Raw genomic sequence first — 15,051 nt, 5'->3', positions numbered from 1 at the left:
GATACCCAAGTTCCTGACATGCAACTCTGTAACATTTTTTTCATTCAGTGAAAGAGTGATTCTACTGCAGATTCCAATTAGGAACATCTATTATTTTGTCTTTTGGGGCCTCCATGGGTCAAGGGAAATGCATACAAATTACTCAAATCTAGAGAACAAATTTAATCCACCAAGAAACAATATAGAACCAGTTCCCTGACCCTGCTGAGTTCCAAATATCAGCCTTGAGAACATCCCATGTAAAACATTTGATGGAACCTGCTAGTATCTGGGTTGCAAATGAAAACGTGACATTCTGTCTCCAGACTGAATCTATAGAAGGTAACTTTCCACCACCTGTCCTGCTCTCTGGATTTTCTGCTCCAATTTGGACAGATAAGTCCTGGCTTCATTTCCCAAGTCTCAAGAGATTCAAATCTGTCCTCATTGCTTCTCAGCTCTATGAGGTTCTGCCCTGTGACTCAGGTTTAATCAGCAGATTGTAGCCTTGAGGCCTAATTAGGGCTCCCAGCTTCAGCATGGCAATGGATTCTTCAGAAGAGAGTTGAATGACTCTTTGAGCTGTGAGGTCGTATTACAACCCCTCCTTCATTCGCTAACCATGGTAACCTTGAGAAAGCTACTTCACCTATCTGTGCCTCAGTTTACTCATCAGTAAACTGGCAATGAAACTAATAGCAAATAACTTCATAGAGTTGTTGTTAAGGATTAAATGAGTGAATTTACATAAAGCCCTTGGAACAGTGCCAAACACACAGTAAGCGTATATATGTGTTAGCTATGATGATGATGATGATGATGATGATGATCCTTCTACTCCCATGTGACACATGAGGAAACTGAGGCACAGAGAGTTGAAATAATTTGCTTGAGTTCCCACAGCTAGTCCTAAAGCCAATATTTGAGCCCAGGTCTCTTAACCCAAAACCCTTTCTATGCTGAGATGAGACCGCTCACGCAGAAAAACAGTTTAATAGATGTCTTAGAACCAGTTTTAGATAGTGCCAGATTATTCTTCAGAGATGGATTCTGTCATGCATAGGTTTTCTAAATTATTTGCAATTTTACTATTTCTGAGTCTGGTACATAGAGATGCTCAGTTAATATTCATTGACTAATGCATTGTTCTTAGCTTCTTTCTTATTTCCTTACCACAGTGGCTGGAAGATCAATTTAAAGCCATGCTTTAACAAAGACTTGACTTCCACTTCCATTCTGGAAAAGAAATTTTAAAATGCAACAGGTGGTTTTTGAGGTAATTCTAGAGGAAGCATTTACTAGCAGTGAAAGTTTGTTAGGCCCTGGAACCAGTGATGGTAGATCATTTAACAAGCAGCTCTCCAGGACATGGAGGGAAGGGAGCAACCTAATTTGTAGCATTTTCCAATTTCAAATTATCAGCTCCATGTTACTGAATGCAGAAGTGGGAGGAGACACACAGTAGCACACTATTATACAATGTTTCTAACATGCAAATAAAATAGTGCAAATATTTGTTATATGTTACATATATAATGCACATGTATAGTATAGTAATAATATAATAGTAAAATGTAGTAAAATATTTTGGAAATCATGAATTTTTAATAGTTATCACTCTTTATATAATTTGTGAGTACAGGTGCTTCCTGAGGCCTATTCCAGTTACACGTTTGGAGGGTGGGAGACTGGGGAGAGAGCTTGCAGAAAGGGCTAACTATAATTCACAAGCAATCAGAAACTTTAACGTAATGTACGCCTTTGGAGATTTTGTGTATGGCATGGGATAATGTGCCGTTAAAACTCTATCAATGAATAAAGCACTCACTTAGAAAAAAAAAATTATTTGCGGTAAAAAACACAGTTGTGTTAAGTATATTTACGTTGTTGTGAAATAGATCTCCAGAACGTCTTCATCTTGTAAAACTGAAACTCTATACCCATTAAACAACAACTCTTCATTTCTCCCTCCCCCAACCTCTGATACCTACCATTCTACTTTCCATCTCTATGAATTTCACTACTTTAAGTGGAATCATACAGTATTTGTCTTTTTGTGACTAGTTTATTTCACTTAGCATAATGTCCTCAAAGTTCATGTGTAGTATGTGACAGGATTTCCTTCCTTTTTAAGGCTGAATACTATTCTATTGTGTGTGTACACCACATTTTGTTTATTTATCTGTCAGCAGACCTCTTGGCTATTGCAAATATTACCACTAGGAATATGGATGTTAGTTTAATTTTTAATGATGGTTTGATTTTTGACAACTGGCTCACAAATTTCCTGAAAATTGTTTACAATCAGCTCTTGAGAATTGGTGTATGCTGGCTTTAACACATCACTGACTGGAATCAATGATTAGTCTTCACTTGAAGATGTAAAAATTGGGCCAGTTTGCCTGGGAGGATTTAAACCATGCTTCCCACCTACTGGTAGAAATATGTATGAAATTATCAGGAATTTTATTCTTGTGGAATTGCACAACGTGGAACATCCCTAACTTTGAGATAACTTAGCCTTTTTACTCAAGGTATGGCCTGTGGATCAGCAGCAGTTATATTACCTGAATACTTCTTAGAAATGCATGATCCAAGATTCCACTTGAGACCTTCTGAATTGGAATCTCCATTGTAGCAGGGAACCTCTGTGCACTTTAAAACTTGAAAAGTGCACACACACACACACACACACACACACACACACACACACGGCTCCCACATCTTCTACTCCATTATGCAGATGAAAAAATTGAAGTCTAGAGAGGAAAAGGGACTACCCCAAAATTAAAGTGTATGTCAGTGGCAGAACTAAGACCAGAATTTCTCTACCTCATATCTTTTGTTCACATCTGGTTACAAAAATCATATAAAAGATATCATCTGAAGTACATATGGGTGAAATTGTATGATGGTGTGTTTGCCACATGCTTTACAATACTCCAGAAAGGAAGTTTGAAACAAAGTGGTCATGAATTCTTAACTTTTGAAGCTGGGTAATGGGTAAATGGGATTCACTATATGATTCTATTTGTGTATATGTTTGAATATTTCCATATTAAAAAGTAAAAGAGGAAAAGTGGGGGAAATTCTGGTAATATGATAGTAGCTGAAACTAGGTTTTCAGATTATTTGTGGATTTCCCTTACTGGTGGAGTGGGCCATGTCCATAAATGCCCAGCTGTTGCATGGGTCCCAAACAGGAGGGAAGATGGGTTCCAATTCCAGGAAAAGGTGATCCTCTCTCCTTAAGAGCCTGAGTATCTGGTGCTTGCAGCTGTGCTGCATTTTCATCATTAGCATTCTGGTACCTCTACCAAATGAGAGAGGAGGGGGCTTGAAGATGAGCATCAAATTCTGTAAAGCAGAACTTCTCATTACATCCTGACACTCTGAAAGGATGCCCTATCAGGCATCTCCAACTCAAGCTGTTTGGAAAGCATCTATTGCTAGGGATGAACAGAGACTGGGATAGGGGCAAGTAGGGAAATATATCCTCCAATTTGACATTCAGCAAAAGTAAATTTGGGGAGAAGGTAAAAGCCATCCTTTCATATTAGTTCTAAAGATGACAGTATGCTTGCTGGATTTTGCAGAGAGCTGATGGCTGCAAGCCAACAGTGAGAATTGGGAGCAAGAATGAGGTGCTGCATACCTCTCTGGGTAGGCAAGGATTTGTTTTTCATAGGGTTGGAGTAAAATTCAGAGAGTGTGGCTGGTAGACCAGCCCTACTTCAGCATCCTAGCTCTCATTTGATTGACTGACTCTCAGAAGCCACAAAGTCACTGAAGCTTCCCCTTCAGTGCTTCTAAAATTGTCTCTCAGAGCTGCTTCTATTTCTGTTTTAGGGCTATCATAGGAGAAGAGAGGACTATGAAGTTAAAGAATGAGGGGGGCAGTATGACAGGTCTCCCCTTCCAACTGTCTTAGCCTATTTTTGTACTGATATAAAGGAATACTTGAGGCTGGGTAATTTATAAAGAAAAGAGGTTTATTTGGCTCATGGTTCTGAAGGTTGTACAAAAAGCACGGCATCAATATCTGCTTGTAATGAAGGCCTCAGGAAGCTTCTACTCATGGTGGAAGATGAATGAGAGCTGGTGTGTGCAGATCACATGGCAAGTGGAAGCACAAGAGAGACGAGGGAGTGCCAGGCTCTTTTAAGCAACCATCTCTTGCAGAGCTAATAGAGGAAAAGCTCACTCATTACCTTGAGGAAGGCACCAATCGATTGATGAGGAATCTGCACCCATGACCATGCCCCAACACTGGGAATCAAATTTCAACATGAAAATTGGAGGGGTCAAATATCTAAACTATGGCATCAACTGAGTACCACCTTCTGCCCCATCCAGGCTCTGAGAGTGACCTTGTTTTCCCAGCTCAGCATCCATAGCTGACTCCTACACCAATAGAACATTTAACAATATGCCTGCTTGTTGACATGCTCATTTGGTGGATGTACTAGTCCATTTTCACACTGCTATAAAGATGCTACCAGAGACTAGATAATTTATAAAGAAAAGAGGTTTAATTCACTTATAGTTCTGCATGGCTAGGGAGGCCTCAGGAAACTTACAACCATGGCAGAAGGCAAAGGAGAAGCAAGCGCCTTCTTTATAAGGCAGCAGGAAAAAGAGAGTGTGTTTGGGAAGGAGGAACTGTCAAACACTTAATAAAACCATCCGATCTTGTGAAAACTCACTTATAATCATGAGAACAGCATGGGGGAAATTGCCCCTATGATCCAATCACCTCCTACCAGGTCCCTCCCTCAGCATGCAGGGATTATGAGGACTACAAGTTGAGATGAGATTTGAGTGGGGACACAGAGCCAAACCACATCACACAGTCATTTATTCCCTAGTCAGGGCAGATCTGACACAAAATTGTGACCCTCTCCGGCCCTCCCCTAAAGTCTTTTCTGCTTCCTCCTATTCCTGGAAATTAAGAATTTTTATTGTATTGTATGTAAAAGGCATTTTCAACAAAAATGTAATGGCTGGAAAACTACTGGGGTGGAAGAGTGGAGGTAAGTAGGCCTCTGAAAAATGAGTCATCCAGGCTGGAGGTGTGGGTGTGCCTTATTCACTAGGGAAGAGAAGGAGGCCTTGTAATGAGGGAGGGCTGTCTGAGGCAAACTGGAAATCATGTTCCTGACACTCACAGAATGTGCCTAGAACCAGGGCAGTGGTCTTGGAGACCCCTGATTCAGGAGGCAATAAGTTCCAGGGACCCCCAAGCTACAGAGAAGCCTAAGAATGGGGGCTAGGAAATGTACCATTTATACTCTTCTCTAATTTTGTTTGTATTTAGAAGTTTAAAAATGAATTTCCCTCAGGCTAAAGTGTAAGCAGCTTGGCTAGCCTCAAACCAAGCTCAAGTATGCCTGGGTTGCCAAAGATAGCGTGTTCAAGCTATCCAAAAAACTTATTAAAGTGGTGTTGCTGAGAATAAAGCAGGGATGGGTTTTAGATGCCTTCATTCCCATATATACATCCTCTCACCTTATAATAGCCTTCCAGGTCTGTTCTCAGAATTCTGGGACTCCAAAATTGCTGGAGTAGTCTATACTTCTGCTTTTTAAACTTTGTTATTGAAACTTTCAAACACAACAAAAGTACAGAAAACAGTATAATGAACCCCCATATACCCATTATCCAGTTTTAGCAATTAGTAATTTATCTATTTCTCCATTCACTCCCTCACCACACATCTCTGGGTTATTTTGAAGCAAATCCTTGATGTCATCATCTCATTTTATCTCAAAATAGCATGTATCTCTGAATAATATGGAATTGAAATATTATAATTGTAATGCTATTATCAAACCTAAAAACATTCTTAATAACACACAGTATTCATTCGGTGTTCAGATTTTACTGAGTGTCTCACAAATACAATTTTCAACCAGCTGTGTTCCCATAAGAGTACAAAGGTCCGTACATTACAAATGACTGATATGTCTCTTAAGGCTCTGTTAAGCTTAGTTTCTGGGTTTCCTCTCCCTCTCTTTCTCCTTGTCTCTATCCTTCCCTCCTTGTATTGTATTTATTAGGAAAACCTTTTTTTTGTTGTTTTTTGTTTGTTTGTTTTAGCTTTTTGCACAATCTGGTCTGCATTTTACTGACTACACATATTTTGGTATACTGTTCTTTTATGTTATATTCCCTGTAAATTGAGGTGATATAGAGACTTGACCAGATTCCAATTCAGTTTTTTGGCAAAACTCCTTCACAGATACTGTTGTGTCACTCCATCTGGAAGGGTTATCATCTCTTTTCTTTATAGATGAGAGAAACAGATTCAAACCAGGATGAGACTGACCAGAACAGGGCACTCTATGAAGCCCAGGTTTTCTGACTCCCCATCCAGTATTATTTGTGCTGTGCCACATACCACTGGGTTCTTGAGCGAGGCACTTCATGAATAGGTCAGGAAGACCGCACTGGGAAGAGCTGCCTACTTTTTTCTGTTTTAAGCAGAACATCCTGTTAGTTTCCTAAGGCTCTCTGGCTCCCGCTCCAGTCCAGTATTACTATGGCATAGTTTCAGAAGTCCCCATCTGAAAAAATAGGCCGAGGTTGGTTTCCCTATTTGTTCTGGAAAATCTCAGAGTGGGGCAAGATGGTCTTTCAATATGGGGGAAAAAAGGGGCTGTTGGGCTCAGAACAGCAAGGTGGGATGTGCTTGCAAACTGGTGAAACTGGGTGGGTGAGCCTACTGCCCTACTTTCTAGGAGGAGTATCCTGGGCTTAGTTCCAATGGATTGGAGAGAAGAAAGGGAAGGGAGACAGGGGAGAGGCAGGAGAAAATATGGAGCATAGAATTCTGGGGAATCACCTTGAAGGAAGAGGTCAGCGTCTGGTGCTACTGTTCTTTGTGGAATGGAAGCAGGGGGTTCTGGCCTAGATAAGAAAAACCCTTTCTACCTGGAGATTACTCTTTAGCAAGTTCAAACACTTAATGAAAAGATTGGTTTGTCTACTAGTTTCTGTGCATTTTAGATTCCCATAATGTTTCAAGGGTCCAGGTGGGCTATTTATTAAGCATAGGTGCTTCAGAAAGTCTGAAGTCCTGGACAGATGCTAGGAGGTCTTCTTCATCTCCCAGCCTTCCTAAGAGATCCCACAATTTCCTTCCCCTCAAGTTCTGTTTCTTTTTCCACCAACCTTCACCACAGGGTTGTCCTTTCTCAGAGTTAATTCAAATCCTTCCTGAAAAAGCACAAACCCATTTTCTCTTCTCCTTCACAGAGAAGACTAGCAGCCCTACCTATAGTAATAACTCAAGGGCTTAATAATCTAGTTCAGACCTCTGTCACATCCCAGGCTAATTATTGCACTAGCTTATCTCTCAGCCTCATCTTTCACTCCTTCTGTCATCATTATCTAATCTGTGGCCAGATTAATCTTCCCAAGGAACAGCACTGCACATGACCAAGGAGATGCCGAGCATCATAGTTTAACATGTAGGCTCTGGGAACCAGACTCCCTGCTTGGAAAACTATCCTGGTTGGGCTACTTCCAAGCTGTATGACCTCAACTTATCAGGGCCTCAGTTTCCTCATTTGTAAAATAGAATGAACAACCTTTGTGTTTGTGAAGATTAAATTAGTTGGTCTGTATGAGGCACATACATAATTTAGGCTTTGGTTTATACATTTCTATGCCTGAACTAATCATTCCTTACTGTCCCTCCATTTCTGTTTCTTGAAATACTCCCATGATTCTAAGTCTAGCTCAGATGCTACCTCCTATATGAAACCTTTCCTGGGCTCTTAAGTTGGAAGCAATCTTTTTCTTTCCTATATTTACAGAAAAATTTTGTTTGTACAGCTCTTATGACATCCCCACATATTGCCACATCCTGTCATCATTTACATGTGACTACCTTAATGGGATTATCTTAGGGGTAATTATCTGAAATACACCTACTATTCGGTCCAATGCTCAATCAGTGGGTATTATTTCTGTATGTGTTGCTGTTTAAATCAAAGGTTCGCCAGGAGGCAGAGGTTGCAGTGAGCCAAGATGACACCACTGCTCTTCAGTGTCAGTGACAGACTGAGATTCCATCTCAAAAAAAAAAAAGAAAGAAAGAAATCAAAGGTTCTCACTCTGACTGTACACTGGGATCACCTAAGGATATTTAGAAAATACTTAGTCCTGACTCCTATATCTAGAAATTCTTCCATAATTGATCTGGGGTGGGGACTGGAAATTTATAATTTTTAAATCTTCCCAGGTGACTCTGATGCCTAGCCAGGGCTAGGAATTTCTGGTTTAAAAAGTTTAGCAACATATGTGCAATTATGTAAACCTCACAACAACATTGGTAGGTTACACTGTAAGTGTATTAGTCTGTTCTCACACTGCTAATAAAGACATACCAAAGACTAGGTAATTTATAAAGGAAAGAGGTTTTACTGACTCACAGCTCTACACGGCTTGGGAGGCCTCAGGAAACTTACAATTATGGTGGAAGGGGAAGCAAATACATCCTTCTTCATATGGAGGCAGCAAGGGGAAGTGCCAAGCAAAAGGGGGAATATTCCCTTATAAAACCATCGAATCTTGTGAGAACTCACTCACTATCATGAGAAAAGCAACATGGGGGTGCCTGCCTTCATGATTCAATTACCTCCCACTAGGTCCCTCCCATGACATGCTGGGATTATGGGAACTACAATTCAAGATGAGATTTGAGTGGGGACACATCCAAACCAATTATTCCACCCCTGGGCCCTCCCAAGTCTCATGTCCTCAAAACACACATTTCAAAACACAATCATACCTTCCCAACAGTCCCCCAACATCTTAACTCATTCCAGCATTAACCCAAAAATCCAAGTCCAAAGTCTCATCTGAGACAAGGCAAGTACCTCCCACCTATGAGCCTGTAAAATCAAAAGCAAGGTAGTTACTTCCTAGATACAATGAAGGTGCAGGAATTGTGTAAATACACCCATTTCAAATGGGAGAAAATTGCCAAAACAAAGGGGCTACAGGCCCCATGCAAGTCTGAAATCCAATAAGGCAGTCATTAAATCTTAAAGTTTCAAAGTTATCTCCTTTGACTCCATGTCTCACATCCAGATCACTCTATAGTAAGAGTCCCAGTGGCGACTCTGTGTGGGGGCTCCAACCCCACATTTCCCTTTTGCACTGCCCTAGCAGAGGTTCTTCATGAGGGCTCTGCCCCTTCAGCAAACTTATTCCTGGACATCCAGGTATTTCCATACATCCTCTCAAATCTAGGTAGAGGTTCTCAAACCTCAATTTTTTACTTCTGTGCACCCACGGGCCCAACACCACATGGAAGCCACCAAGGCTTGGGGCTTACGTCCTGTGAAGCAATGGCCTGATCTGTACTTTGACCACTTTTAGCCATGGCTGGAGCTAAAGCACCTGGGATGCAGGGCACGATGTTCCAAGGCTGTACTAAGCGGGGCGGGGAGGGGGGGTTGGGCCTTGCCCATGAAACCATTTTTTCCACCTAGGCCTCCAGGACTATGATAGGAGGGGGGCTACCGTCAATGTCTCTGAGATGCCCTGGAGACATTTTCCCCATTTTCTTGGTGATTAACATTTGGCCTCTCATTACTTATGCAAATTTCTGTAGCTGGCATTAATTTCTCACCAGAAAATGGGTTTTTCTTTTTTTTCTTTTTGAGACAGAGTCTTGCTATATCACCCAGGCTTGAGTGCAGTGATGTGATCTCAGTTAACTGCAATCTATGCCTCTTGGGTTCAAGTGATTGTCCTGCCTCAGCCTCCTAAGTAGCTGGGGCTACAGGCACTCACCACCACCCTCAGCTATTTTACTTTTACTTTGTGTGTGTGTGTGTGTCTGTACTTTTAGTAGAGATGGTGTTTCACTACGTTGACCAGGCTGGTCTTGAACTCCTGACTTTGTGATCTGCCAACCTCAGCCTCCTAAAGTGCTGGGATTACAGGCATCAGCCACCATACCCAGCCAGGTTTTTCTTTTCTGCTACATTGCCAGACTGCAATTTTTCAAAGTATTATGCTCTGTCTCCTCTTGAATGCTTTGCTCCTTAGAAATCTCTTCAGCCAGATACCCTAAATCATTTCTCTCATGATCAAATTTTCACAAATCTCTAGGGCAAGGGCAAAATGCACTTATGCCTAGCAAGAGTGACCTTAACTTTAGTTCCCAACAAGTTTTTCATCTCCATCTGAGACAACCTCAGCCTGGACCACTATCAGTATTTTGGTCAAAGCCATCTATCAATATTTTGGTCAAAAACATTCAGCAGGTCTCTAGGAAATTCCAAGCTTTCCTATATCTTCTTGTCATCTTCTGAGCCCTCTAAATTGTTCCAACCTCTGCCTATTTTCCAGTTCCAAAGTTGCTTCCACATTTTTAGAAATTTATAGCAGCACCCCACTAGCCACTACCAATTTATTGTATTAGTCCTTTCTCACACTGCTAATAGAGACATACCTAAGACTGGGTAATTTATAAAAGGAAGAAATTTAATTAACTCACTGTTTCACATGGATGGGGAGGCCTCAGAAAAGTCACAATGAGTGCAGAAGACAAAGTAAACATGTTCTTCTTCACATGGTGGCATCAAGGAGAAGTGCCAAGAAAAAAGGGGAAAATCCCCTTATAAAACATCAGATCTCAAGAGACTCACTCACTATCATGAGAAAAACAGCATGGAGGTAACTGCCCCCATGATTCAATTATCTCCCTCCAGGACCTTCCCACAACATGTGGGGATTATGGGAACCACAATTCAAGATTATACCTGGGTAAGAACACAGCCAAATTATCATTAAGTTATTACTAATACTGCTGTGTAAATACTTATATTAAGGTTCAAACAGGGTAACATGACTACTCCAAGGTGACAGAAATGTTAAGTGGCAGAGTGGGAACATGTAGATAGGGTTTTTAACTCAAAGTTCAGTGGTGTGTCCTCCAGAACACAGACCTCCTACCACATTGGTTGCTTCTCAAGTTCAAGGATGTTTCTTCAAGGTAAGAAGTGTATCTTCAGGGTCAGAAACATGCTATCAAGTCAGGATATGTGGTTTTTTCTTCTCTGTACTCTCAACATGTGACATGGAGCCTTATCCTGAGGGAGCAATGGTGAAGAATAAAATGCCCTGATTACTCATGAGTGAAGGGAGAAGAGAAAAGGTAGATAGGTGGAGGGTGCTGGGGCAGACATTTTGAATAAAGGCAGAAATGCAGAAGCATAATCTTCTGATTCCTAATTCAGTGTTATTTCCACTATATCTCACCACTTTTCCCAGATTAAATAAATAAATAAATAAATAAAATTGAGGAGAGACATCAAAAGGTGGTGAAATGGGACTCTGCAGTAATAGCCCTCCTACCGAAACATCAGTTCAAACCACAGTCCAAAGATGAAAATACCTTCACAAGAGCTAAGCAAACCACAGCACCTGATTATAGCACAGTAACAAGAAAAAACACATGGAAGTGGGTAGGAAGGCGAGTCTTATATGACTCATGTCACCCCTCCCTCAACCACAGTCCAGACAGTGCAGAAATATTTTACTTGCTTGGGGAAAAGAAGGAAGTGAGCACAGATCTTTTCTTTAGACCCTAACACTGGGTCTGCCACGTTAAAATTAAGCAGCAGGCAGCTCACCAGGGCTCCACACTCCAGACAGGAACTTGCAAACTGAGTCACCAAACCTATCCTGGTGCCAGATGGGACTTCACAGCCCCAGGCTTTAGATCTGTGAGGCAGGGTCTATTTCCAGTCTGCACCACTTCAGGGCCAACATCACTGACCCTGGGAACCAGGGTCTTCTCACCAAGGACATTCCTCACACAAATAGAAAAGAAAATGCTAAAGTTTGTATGGAAACATGAGAGATCTTGAATAGATAAAGCAATCCTGGGCAAAAAGGACAAAGCTGGATGCATCACACTTACCTGACTTCAAAATGTACTACAAAGCTATAGTAACCAAAACAGCATGGAAAGGGCATAAAAACAGACACATAGAGCAAGGAAACAGAATAGAGAATGCAGAAGTAAATTCACACATTTACAGCCAAATGATTTTTTTTCTATAAGTTATTGGGTTACAGGCGGTATTTGGTTACATAAGTTCTTTAGTGGTGATTTGTGAGATTTTGGTGCACCCATCATATGAGCAGTATACACTGCACCATATTTGTAGCCTTTTATCCCTTGCCCCCCTTCCCCTCTTTTCCCCAAGTCCTCAAAGTCCATTGTATCATTCGTATGCCTTTGCATCCTCATAGCTTAGCTCCCACATATCAGTTAGAATATATGATGTTTGATTATCCATTCCTGAATTACTTCACTTAAAATAATAATCTCCAATCTCATCCAGGTCACTGAAAATGCTGTTAATTTATTTCTTTTTTGGACAGCCAACTCATTTTTGACAAAGGTGCCAAGTACACACATTGAGGCAAAGATGGTCTCCAGAAATGGTGCTTAAAAACTGAATATCCACATGCATAATAGTTAAATTAGGCTTTGATCTCACTTCATATACAAAAGTCAATTAAAATGGATTAAAGACTTAAGTATAAGACTCTAAACCATGAAAATACAAGAAAAAAACACAGGGGAAAGTCTCCATGACATTGGCTTTTTGGATATGACCCTGAAAGTACAGGCAACAAAAGCAAAATAAACAAATGGGATAGCATCAAATTGGAAAGCTTTTGTACAGCCAAGGAAACAATCCCGAGTGAAGAGGCAACCACCTACAGAATGGGAGAAAGTATCTGTAAAACTTGTATCTGATAAGAAGTTAATTTCTACAATATATAAGAAATTCAAACAACTCATTAACAAGAAAACAAATAACATGATTAAAAATGGGCAAATGACAAAAAGAATAAAATATGTAGGAATACAGCTAACCAGGGATATGAAGGATTACCACATGGAGTACTATAAAACACTGCTCAAAATAATCAGAGATTGTATAACCAAATGGAGAACCATCCCATGTTCATGGATAGGAAGAATCCATACTATTAAAATGGCCATATGACCCAAAGCAATTTATAGATTCAATGCTATTTCTATGAAATTACCAAGAACATACTTCATAGAACTAGAAAAAAACTATTTCAAAAGACATATGGAACCAAAAAAGAGCACAAATAGTCAAGGCAGCTCTAAGTAAAAATAACAAAGCAGGAGGCATCATGCTACCTAACTTCAAACTATATTACAGGGTTACAGTAACCAAAAAAGCATGGCACTGGTACACAAACAGACACATAGACCAAAGGAACAAAATAGAAAGCTCAGAAATAAGGCTGCACACCTACAACTATCTGATCTTTGACAAAGCTGCCAAAAACAAGTAGTAAGGAAAAGACTCCCTATTCAATAAATGGTGCTGGGATAACTATAAAAGTCCTGGAAGACAAACTAGGCAATACTATTCTTGACATAGGAATGGGCAAATATTTCATGGCAAAGATGCCAAAAACAATTGCAACAGAAGTAAAAATTGACAAATGGGATATAATTAAACTAAGTACTTCTTTACAGCAAAATAAACTATTAACAGAGTAAACAGACAACGTACAGGATAGGAGAAAATTCTAGCAAACTATACATTTTACAAAGGTCTAATATCCTGCACCCATAAGAAACTTAAATGTACAAGAAGAAAAAAACCAGCCCCATTAAAAAGTAGGCAAAGAACATGAACACTTTTCGAAGGAAGATGTACATGCAGCCAACAAGCATATGAAAGAAAGCTAAATATCACTGATCATTAGACAAATGCAAATCAAAACGACAGTGAGATACCATCTCACACCAGTCAAAATGGCTTTTATTAAAATGTCAAAAGAATACTTATTCAGGCAACCTTAGGTCAAGCTTGTATCCCCCCCATACTACCACAGCTGATGCTCTCTTGAACGTGCTGCCTCCTGCTGCCTCCTGATTGGAGGCCCACCAACTCAAGCTATTACAGCAACTAAGAACAGAACAACCCTGCTCCAAGGAAGGAGAAAACAACAGCTACTTCCACCACCTGTTAACATCTTGGTTAACCAGAGGTCCTGAGTCTGCCTATGTAACATCTTGATATCTTCACTGCTAGCAAAACCAACATTTGAGAAAAACAGCACACTAAACAAAACTATAACCAAGGATCGTCACAGAGTCCACTTCATGTCCCTGCTACCTCCACTGAAGTAGGTGCTGGTATCCATGGCTGAGAGACCTGAAGACAGATCACATCATAAGACTCTTTGCAGACACTCCCCAGTACCAGCCTGAAGCCTGGTATCTCCACTGGAGACATAATCACTACAGTCTGGCTCTCAGGAAGCCCTATCCCTGGAGGATGGGGAGAACACCAACCACATCAAGGGATCACCCTGTGGGACAAAATAATCCGAACGGCAGTCCTTGAGTGCCACATCTTTCCCCTGACATTATCTACCCAAATGAGAAGGTAGAAAGAACCAGAAAAACATCTCTGGTAATATGGAAAAGGAAGGTTCTTTAACACCCTCAAAAGATCACACTAGCTCACTAGCAATAGATCCAAACTCAGAAGAAATCTCTGAATTGTCAGTAAGAATTCAGAAAGTTGATTATTAAGCTATTCAGAAAGGTGCCAGAGAAAGGTGAAAATGAAATTAAAGAAAATAAAATAATAACACAGGATACTAATATAAAAAATCTTTAGAGAAATATATAGTATAAATAAAAAACAATCACAACTCCTGCCAATGAAAGCCACACTTAGAGAAATGCAAAATAAACTGAAAGGTTTCAACAATAGATTTTAACAAGTAGAAGAAAGATCTTCAGAGCTTGTTGACCAGGCTTTCAAATTAACCTGACCCGACAAAGTCAAAGAAAAAAGAATTAAAAAAAAAATGAACAAAGCCTCCAAGAAGCTTGAATGGTAATACAAAAATTTTCAACAAAAATAAGTCCAGGACCAGAGGGATTTGCAGTTGAATTCTATCAGACATTCAAAGAAGAATCGGTACCAATCCTATTGAAACTATTCCAAAGGATAGAGAAAGAGGGAATACTCCCTA

General features: G+C 40.3%; 1 long non-coding RNA gene across 1 annotated transcript; it reads right to left on the bottom strand.

Annotated features, from left to right (window-relative positions):
• Nucleotides 1-1,945: 1,945 nt before the first annotated feature.
• On the bottom strand, nucleotides 1,946-8,806 carry LOC116535015. The gene is made up of 3 exons (XR_004262001.1): nucleotides 8,670-8,806; nucleotides 7,450-7,456; nucleotides 1,946-1,957 (listed from the first exon to the last, which is right to left on the bottom strand). It is a non-coding gene; the product is annotated as an uncharacterized LOC116535015 (long non-coding RNA).
• Between the last annotated feature and the right edge of the window lie 6,245 nt (nucleotides 8,807-15,051).

Source organism: Sapajus apella, unplaced genomic scaffold (assembly GCF_009761245.1).
Source record: "Sapajus apella isolate SASKATOON/1434 unplaced genomic scaffold, GSC_monkey_1.0 scaffold91, whole genome shotgun sequence".
In the NCBI taxonomy this organism is placed as follows: domain Eukaryota; kingdom Metazoa; phylum Chordata; class Mammalia; order Primates; family Cebidae; genus Sapajus; species Sapajus apella.
Note: the sequence above shows the minus strand (reverse complement) of the source record. Positions and strands in the feature narration are given on the sequence as shown.